This window comes from Coregonus clupeaformis, chromosome 7, assembly GCF_020615455.1.
Source record: "Coregonus clupeaformis isolate EN_2021a chromosome 7, ASM2061545v1, whole genome shotgun sequence".
NCBI classification, from domain to species: domain Eukaryota; kingdom Metazoa; phylum Chordata; class Actinopteri; order Salmoniformes; family Salmonidae; genus Coregonus; species Coregonus clupeaformis.
In genome coordinates, this window is record NC_059198.1 from 73,112,521 (window position 1) to 73,121,404 (window position 8,884).

Consider the following 8,884-nt stretch of genomic DNA (forward strand, 5'->3'; position numbering starts at 1 on the left):
GAACAATCAGTGTTGAAAACAAAGCGGTGAGCTAAACTTTGGAAGACCGCTTGAACAACCAATGGGCTGGGAGATTGGAGACTAGGGGGCGTGGTCTGAGCTCTCCATGAGAGCTGGAGTTGTGTGATTCGCTGGTGCCGTCGACACTATTTAAATTTGTCTTTTTGTATTACAAACTTTTATGGATTTAACAAGGAAACAAACTTCCATTTCGTTCTAATGGCATATTTAAAGAGAGAAATGAGAGAGAAACAATCCCTTCTTTCTCTCGTCTCCCCTCCTTCCCACCATCCCCCTCTTTTAATGACTGGCCCCATGATTTCTCAAGGAGTTGAGTTGGGCTATACATTGAAATTGCTGCATGTGCTGGTTAAAGTATGCCTCTTATTTAAGCTTTTGAATTTATAACATAATGTGGATGTTTATTTCCTGGAGGACGTAATTCCTTTTTTTCTTTTGGTGTTTTAGTGGAGCGGCGGGGGGAAAGGCTGGGTGCTAGCTGGAAGCTGTAGATACATGTTGAATGGTTGGTTGGTGGCGGTGGCTTCCTTTTTTTGAGTTGTCTGTATTAATAAAGCAAAACCATAAGCTCATTTTTCCGGCCTACCGCTCCCAATTTCTCTTTTAACGTGCTGACTGCATCAGATTCTGTATCAGAGGTGGAAGCGTTTTTTGTGAGGGTTGGGGAGGATAACATCCATGGGTAACTTGTTTGCGAGACAGTGATTTTTGGCTGGTGGTGTTAGTGCACTCTGGGCCTACGTCTTAGAGAGAGACTCCCTCACTGTGGCGCTCAGAGAAGAGGGAGCAATAACGTGGGCGGTCAGTCAGTCGTCCATTTTTATTTTTTATTTTTTTTATTTTTTTTGGCTTCTTTGCTTTTCTGTCTTTTTTTTAAGTATTGGTGGCCATTTTTAAGTATCTTTCCTCCCTCAAGCTCCTGAAGCGCTTCTCCAGTCAGTCAGAATATATTCCAATGGATTCCAATGTTATATTGTTTTGTGTTACTGTTTTAATGAATAACAACTGTTTTTGATTTCTAATTGATTTATGGTTCATGCTCTTAATTGTTCCATCCACATAGACTTCTGCTGGAACATGGGATGTATGCATACCTAGGCTTCCTGCAACCCAAATGGCACTCCTTTTCCAGTTTATAGTGCACTACTTTTTGACCAGAGCCCCACTATATATAGGGAATAAATAGGGTGGCCATTTGGGACGTGCGCGTACACTGAGTATACAAAACATTAAGAACACCTGCTCTTTCCATGACACCGACTGACCAGGTGAAGGCTATGATCCCTTTATTGATGTCGCTTGTTAAATCCACTTCAATCGGTGTAGATGAAGGCGAGGGAGACAGGTGGTTAAAGAAGGATTTTTTAAGCCTTGAGACATGGTATGTGTGCCATTCAGAGGGGTGAATGGATTCTCAGTAAGACACTGGTTTTAATATGTTTTGTATATATCCATGGATGTGTAGATGGAGTGGAAGCCATGCATCGCTGTTCTATGGTCCCTCCAATACAGTCCTGTGTGTTTAAATGGCACCCTATTCCCTATACGGTGCACTAACCCTTTGGGTCCTGGTCAAAAGTAGTGCACTACAAAGGGAATAGGATGCCATGTCAGACGCAGCCAGTCCTGTGTACAGCAACAGAGTTCAGCTGGTTCCATATGTGACGCTCCAGATTCCTTTTATTGGTCATTTATACATACCGTTTTATAACTACTTTGTGAGAAAGAAAAATCGGCGTCCCAAAATGGCACCCTGTTTCTTTTTTATAGTGCACTACTAAGGGAATGGGGGTGGCATTTTGGGACGCATACAAACACTTTTTTTTCCTGCCATGTTGAAAGTCATTTGACTTCTTTTTGTTATAGTGGTTATTTTAATTGTATCCAGCCATTTTGTTGTTCATAAACACAGACCTAATGTAATGTTGATGTTATTATAATGATGCACAGAGAGAGAATGCAAAAACCAGTTGTTTTTTTAGATGTAACACGGAATAAATGGTGTTTAACGTTGATGCGGGAAATAAGCTGATTTCAAAATATTTTCTTTATTAAAGTACAAACTCAATATCCGTGTCCCAAATGCCACCCTATTTCAACCAAAAGTAGTATACTATTTAGGGACTAGGGTGCCATTTGGGAAGCACACAAGTATTCCAACCCCTCTGTATCTAAATGGAGACTGTAAAGTTCTGAGGGATTGCTTGTGAGTTAGACGTGACGTTGTGTTGGCGTCTAACTTTGAACACATTCATAATGCTTCAAGATGAAAGGATAGGTCACCATTCAGATTCGTAAAAAAAAAAATGTTGGGGGTGGGGGGGGGGGGATGCAGTGTAAAGTTGAAAGTGGGGCGCAGTAAGTTGTACAAAATGATGCACATTTTTAAAATGTTTTTAACCTGGTGCAGTCATGTCCCCTGCAACAGTTGACCTGGTTGTGCCTTAACTTTGTGCTTTTTTTTTTTTTTTTTAAACGTCTGGCGCTGCATTACTGGAGAATGTCTTGGGTTTACTAAAGTGGTACAGTCATTTGTTTAAAGGGAACGTAAGGTCAGAAATAATTGTGTTTTCTTGGAATGTTTTTTCATGTCAACACCTAGAATGGGGGGTTTTGTAGGTGTTTGTGTACAACAATTACGCTCTCCTGCACCCCCACCAGGGTTTACATCCCAAATGGTACCCTATTCCCTATATAGTGCACTACTTTTGACCAGAGCCCTATGGTGAATAGGATGCCATTTGGGACGTAACTCAGTGTTTTTAATTAAAGTCAGGTTGTTGTCGTTTTGGGTAGTCATTTTAATGTTGTTTAGATACTGTGTGTTAGTGCTTACATGATTTAAAGTACTTACTCTCCTTCCCGTTACAGAACAACCTTACATTCACTTTAAACAATTGTATTCCACTGCACAGAGCTGAATATGTACAAAATAAACAACGTTCAAAATGGAAGCCAGTTTTTGCTTACTGTACTTTCCTGCGTGGTGCATCATGGGTAATGGTAATCTTTATATTTTTGTAATGTTGAATACCAGTGATGCACCCGAAGGTTGTTTTTCTTATAAGAAACTAAGAAATGTATAAGAAATTGTATATGAAACTCTTATAAGAGACTGTATAAAGTGAGTGCGTGAATGTACATGTAAGTTTGGTCTGTGTGCGGTTTACAAAAAAGACTAACGTTTTCCTGAAATCCCGGTTGGAGGATTTTGGGATTTTCTGCTTATTCCCTCTTTATTCCGGGTATCTTCCAACCGGCAATTTTGGGAAAGTTTCCAGAATTTTCTAACCCTATCTGTGTGGCACTTCTCTGTGGTCCAAGGTGACGCTGGCTGCTTCAACTATCGGCTGCACCCCCGAAATGAGGTTTCCTCTTCTGATTTATGTATTTTATGGAAACACTGTACATTTATATACCTGTAATATATATAAATATACTATTATTATTGTATGCAGAAGCTGTTTAATTTATATTGCATTGTATCGTTCAGATTGACCTATCACTATCCCCCCTGCAAGCCAGATGAAGGCAAGGTTGTACAATAATCTCCAGACATTTTAAAAGGGTCAGTTGATATTTTAATGTAATTTGTCACTTAATTGTCTCGTAAAAAAAGGCTCTGATTTAAAGGTTTATTTGTTTGTTTTTTTCCTTCACTGGTCTACGTGGCTAGACTGTGCAGTGAAGACTGCTAATGGTGTGAGAAGTATTGTTCCACAGCTTTATCTCTCTCTCTCTATCTTCTCCTATATGGAAATGGGAGGTGTCCTGCCCGTCTCTACCTCCACCCGACCTGTCCCTCAGTGCAGAGCCTGTCCAGCAGCAGGGCCTGTGTCCACTTTGCTTCCTGACCCGCCAATTTGAGCCGTCTGTTGAGTCGCGACCAGGGACGGCTTGTTCAATAGGGCGATATGGGCGACGCACTGCCAAACGGGAAAAGGAAGGGATTTTTTTTCTAATCAATTATATCACGGCAACAGCAGTTATCAGTGTTCACGTCTGATCTGCCAGCCACTAAATGTCAAATCAGGCTAAAGTCGTGCTTCAAATGGCCCCCGCCCCGTTTTGGGGGCGATTTCAGTCAAGTTGAAAATCGCCCAGAAGTCTCTCATAGCCTGTCATGTAAAATCTATTTTTTTCACATTTCAAAGCTTTCAATACATTCTCTATGGGTGTCTGTGGGCTTGCACTTACGCGCTTTCGTCATACGTGACGTAACGTTGAACGTAACTAAGACAATGGCGGCTAGAAGCGTCTCTGTTGCGACCTGCAGTGCGGCGTTATTTTATGTTTTTAATTTGTAGACTTAGTTTACAAACATTCTGCCAACCATGGATTTCCAGTGGTTGGTTTTGGACTGATCTTGTTGATCGTGTACATACCCGCTACGAACGGACTAAATAATGAAAACGCTGCTGGCAGCTGAATCCCAATACAGCTGGGAGACTTGGCTGGATGAGTCCCGGACAGAGAAGTGGAGCCGGCCACCTTCACCCTGGTCAGAGCGGACCGCGATCCTGGTAAGAGAGCGACTCTGTACCCCGACATTGAACTGCTTTCTGTGTCATTGCGACCTTACTATCAATTCAATTCAATTTAAGGGCTTTATTGGCATGGGAAACGTGTGTTAACATTGCCAAAGCAAGGGAAGTAGATAGTAAACAAAAGTGAAATAAACAATAAATATTAACAGTAAACATTACACTCAGAAGTTTCAAAAGAATAAAGACATTTCAAATGTCATATTATGTATATATACAGTGTTGTTACAATGTGCAAATAGTTAAAGTACAAATGGGAAAATAAATAAACATAAATATGGGTTGTATTTACAATGGTGTTTGTTCTTCACTGGTTGCCCTTTTCTTGTGGCAACAGGTCACAAATCTTGCAGCTGTGATGGCACACTGTGGTTTTTCACCCAGTAGATAAGGGAGTTTATCAAAATTGGGTTTGTTTTCGAATTATTTGTGGATCGCTGTAATCTGAGGGAAATATGTGTCTCTAATATGGTCATACATTTGGCAGGAGGTTAGGAAGTGCAGCTCAGTTTCCACCTCATTTTGTGGGCAGTGTGCTCATAGCCTGTCTTCTCTTGAGAGCCAGGTCTGCCTACGGCGGCCTTTCTCAATAGCAAGGCTATGGTCACTGAGTCTGTACATAGTCAAAGCTTTCATTAAGTTTGGGTCAGTCACAGTGGTCAGGTATTCTGCCACTGTGTACTCTCTGTTTAGGGCCAAATAGCATTCTAGTTTGCTCTGTTTTTTGTTTGTTCTTTCCAATGTGTCAAGTAATTCTCTTTTTGTTTTCTCATGATTTGGTTGGGTCTAATTGTGTTGTTGTTGTTGTTGTTGTTGTCCTGGGGCTGTGTGGGGTCTGTTTGTGAACAGAGGCCCAGGACAAGCTTACTTAGGGGACTCTTCTCCAAGTTCATCTCTCTGTAGGTGATGGCTTTGTTATGGAAGGTTTGGGAATCGCTTCCTTTTAAGTGGTTACTATCTGCCCCGTGAGTTCCCCCAATTGTTTGTTACCGTTGTGTACTGTTGATAATCACAAGTTTACTGGAGAACTGAGACCAAGTAGAGACTTTGGACAGGGTGGATATGGTATAATAAAGGCAGTTTATTCAGAGGTAAAGATATCTGGAATCGCGTGCACGGACTCGTGCACGTGTGTAGGTCACCTAAATCATCAGAAAAATTGCCCCTCCTGAGAATTTTTTCAGGAGCCGCCACTGGTCGCGACCCACCATAAGCGGTGAAAAAAAAATAGATAATTAAAACCGCTTCTTCAAAACAGACTGAATTCTATTCTAATTCATTCTAAATATTTTTCTCACTATTCTAACAGTTCTATTATATTCCAGGCTATTCTATGTCTCTCATTGGACTCGCTTTCCAATCTGCTCTAGCAACAATACATTATGATAGTGTTTCCAGGAATGAGAGCCAGTAGTAGGATAACTGTTTAATTTAAATAGTCTGCTAGTTCGGTTTGATCCGACTGTATGTACTCAGCTTCGCGTAATCAGATTTAGCTCTTGCTCATATTTGGAGATCTGTGGCCGTGGCGCTGGAATCTATCCCACAATGCACCAGTCATTACCTAACTAAGAAGTCCACAGTAGACATTTCCCACTATAGTGGCAAGCTGCAAAGTCGAAATTTGGCATAAATCGTGAAAATGTATGAAGACGTCAATTAGCTTTTTGCTCTTTATTTAAGCGTAGGTCAGGCACACGTTTTAGGAGTATGGTTAATGTTAGCGTTAGTTTTAAAATCCGATTTTTAGAAGATAAATTGTAGAAGTTCCGGTTTTGCAGCTTGGCCAGATAGTCCCAACCCCTCAGTAGGCAGACAGACCAGTGGTGTGTTCTCGGTTTCTCTAGTCTCACTGAGTTGTGTTGACAGCGTATGGACTGCCTGTCTGTCAGCGGGTTGACGGTCTGCGTTACTTTGGTGTCCCTGCTTTTTACAGGTATGTGAACGACATTTCGATTCGTAGTTTTATTTACTAGCTGTTGCAATAGCCCGACAAATAGTGGAGTCTGTATAGATTGTCATTTTGTTTCCAGAACTTTCTGCTCGGGGAAAGTGGCGCTTGTTGACCGTCCACGACAAAACAATGTCTTTGTCATGTGATAGCCTAGCTAACAATACAGGGGGGTTTTGAGACACCAGTTGCTGAAATAGCCTCTTCAGTTCTAATACACAGTCATACACGTGTAGGCGACAATATTGCCTTTTCTGTAGCGACGTTGACACTTGACAGTTCTTGGTGGATACATTTATATTAACGGTAAAAACGTGTTGTATCCAGCGTCAGTGTAATCGGATGCATTAGCAACACGGCTAGTTATTATGTTACAGTAAGCTACTAGACCAAACGTTACAGAAGAGCTGACCACTTGACTGTAGTCTATCGCATTTTTAATACGGCGCACTTGTCAGCCTTTGCTTATCAAGGCAAAACGGTACTAGAAATAGCTCGAAGCAGGGTTAATCTCAGTTCATTCAGTACAGCCTCCGTTATAAGCGTAGTTGGTAATAAACCATGGCATGAGCATTTAGTACAGAATATAGAACATACGCCTACTCTATTATATTCTTATTATTGACTGGCTGGGAGTTAATTCATCCGATGTATGAAGTGGTGGTTCACCTTGAGTTGGATGGCCAGTCTGACCCATAATAAATATTCACAGAACTCCTAGAATGAGACGATTCTATGGTCGGACCGTCCAGGAGAGGAGAATGTTATAAGGATCGCCCTACCTTGTTACTGACATACACAGTTACTATGTCTGGGAGAAAAAAAAACGTATTCTTATCCGTTGGGTTTTCAGAGGTTGGCTTCGGCCACGGTTGGCTGCGTGGGAACTACAATTATTATTATTATTATTATTATTATTATTATTAAAGAGACTTACTGTGGCAGTTTAGCATAGATCCAAAGGCTGTGTCTCCAATTGACCACCTGCACTTCCTCCCCAGTTAGTTGACACACAGGTGTTCAAAACATGCTAGATTGTCTTCCCTAAACAAGAGCTGGAACATGTGGGAACACTGACCCTAACCCTATAAAGGTGTGTAGTAATTTAACCATTGTTTTATGAAAGTTATTTCTCGCAGTTTACAAAACTGTACCGCAAGTGATGCGTTTTAACGTTCAGAACGAGCGTCGGGGCTCGTAAAAAAACTCCCCCGACCAGAAGATACTATCGTCAATAGGCGATTACACAGTTACCTACCTATTGTAGGCTATGTGTGCCTTTAAAAATAATAATATGTATGTAGTTCTGTCCTTGAGCTGTTCTTGTCTATTAATGTTCTGTATTATGTAATGTTTCATGTTCTGTGTGGACCCCAGGAAGAGTAGCTGCTGCTTTTGCAACAGCTAATGGGGATCCTAATAAAATACCCAGTTACCTGTTAGGCCACCCAGTTCTAACCGGTCTGTAATGTCACACATTTACATTTACATTTTAGTCATTTAGCAGACGCTCTTATCCAGAGCGACTTACAGGAGCAATTAGGGTTAAGTGCCTTGCTCAAGGGCACATCGACATAATTTTCACCTTTACATTCATATAATAGTAACAAAGCCATTAAAACGTGATCAAATCACCACTAATCAACTAGAGAAATGTGCTGCATCATTCACCACTCAAATCAAATCAATTTTTTTATTGGCCACATGCGCCGAATACAACAGGTGCAGACATTACAGTGAAATGCTTACTTACAAGCCCTTAACCAACAATGCATTTTATTTTTAATTAAAAAGTAAAATAAAACAACAACAAAAAAGTATTGAGAAAAAAAAAGAGCAGAAGTAAAATAAAATAACAGTAGGGAGGCTATATATACAGGGGGTACCGGTGCAGAGAGTCAATGTGCGGGGGCACCGGCTAGTTGAGGTAGTTGAAGTAATATGTACGTGTGGGTTTACCACAAGGTTGTTGTTTGGTTGTCTTTGGCCGTAGTCTCAGTCATTATTTGGCAGAACGTCCTACCCGTTCGAGGGCATGGATAGCCCGGGCCTTCTTAAGAGGGTTTGGATAGGATGGCCCTCTCCTTCAGCAGTTATTGTTCATTGTGTCCAAAACAAAGGCTACTTGCTTAGCACGATAATCACTGCCTGCCTGCCTGCTGTGCTCAGTCCCAATGCTGCCACACCGCTACTGCATCAACACACTGTAGTCATTAGCCATGTGTTAAATAGTCGGTGACAAGCTTAAGAAACGTCAATAGCGAAATCAATGGAAGTGTAGGCTACAAAATCAAATGTACCAAATGCAAAATATATTCATCATTTTGAAGATCATTTCCATTGATACTGTCCTGCTACAGTATCCTAT